Source organism: Suncus etruscus, chromosome 7 (genome assembly GCF_024139225.1).
Source record: "Suncus etruscus isolate mSunEtr1 chromosome 7, mSunEtr1.pri.cur, whole genome shotgun sequence".
In the NCBI taxonomy this organism is placed as follows: Eukaryota; Metazoa; Chordata; class Mammalia; order Eulipotyphla; family Soricidae; genus Suncus; species Suncus etruscus.
This window is the reverse complement of record NC_064854.1, coordinates 91,659,979-91,661,158: the sequence shown is the minus strand read 5'-3', so window position 1 is coordinate 91,661,158 and position 1,180 is coordinate 91,659,979. Positions and strand designations below refer to the sequence as shown.

Here is a 1,180-nt window from a genome sequence, read left to right as displayed (position 1 = left end):
GGAATAAGTTGTCCACATGTAGTTGAGGTGACACAGTTAATGTTTCTAAACAATGCAATGTACATTGTCTTGATATAGATCTGGGTTCCAATCAGAATGTGGTACTTGCTTGCTCTAAAGAGAAAAGAGCACCACTTAGGAAAGAAAGGACCTATCTAGTGCTGTTATTTTGTGGTATATAAGAGAGACATATAAAAAAGCATAGACAGTTTGAAATATACCCTTGATCTTGAATTTTGAACTCAGATTTCAGGTTGAAGAGGTTAGAAATGGTCTCTTCATAATTATGATGATTTATTTAAAATATTATGCTTTACATAGTTCTTAATAGTTGGGTTTCAGGGCCAATATTACTACCAGTGTGACCTCCCTCCTCCAATGTTCCCAGAATGCAGCCCATAACACAACACACTATGCCCAGTCTGCCAACATGATGGGCCCATTTTAAATTTTGGTTATTAAAGTTTCAGTTTATTGTTTTCATTGTTTTGAATCGCTTGGAAATTTAGTTCTGTCCTTTCTTAACATCACCAATAGACCTGAGACCTCTTGAACACTGGCCTCACCCTTTCAAATTTGTGTTTCTCCATCTCCACTCAATTTCTTTCTTTCTCCTATTCTCTTGGGCCAAGGGTGTTCAGAAAACTCCCATTTAGACCATTCCATTTCTTCATACAATTATTTTAAATGCCATATATAAATGAAATCAATCTGTATTTAATCTTATTCTGGCTTACTTCATTTAACATAATATTTTCCAGTTTTATCCATGTTGCAGCAAATTGCATAATTTGCTCACATTCCTTACAGCTATGTTGTATTCCTTTGTATATAATTACCACATCTTCATGATACACTAATTTGTTTATGAATATCTAGATAATTTAAACTGATAAGAACAGATATTACACTTGATCTTAGCCAAAAGACTAAGAAGTGATTTTATCATTATTTAAATCTGACATTATTTTACATCATTGGGGGAATGATTTGTCCATAATAGCTATGCTCAGGGCTTAGTTTGTGGTCAAGGATTATTTGTAGTTGTGCTTAGGAGATCAAATGTAGTGCTGGGAATTGAATCAGGGTCAATCAAGAGTAAAGCATGTGCTTTAATGTACTAACTTTGTAGTCCCAGAGTATTGTGTCTTAGCTTTGTCACATGCCTAAAGTTGTTGAA

General features: G+C 34.2%; 1 pseudogene; it reads right to left on the bottom strand.

Annotated features, from left to right (window-relative positions):
• Positions 1-846: 846 nt before the first annotated feature.
• LOC126014942 (uncharacterized) lies at positions 847-941 on the bottom strand (annotated as a pseudogene).
• Positions 942-1,180: the final 239 nt, after the last annotated feature.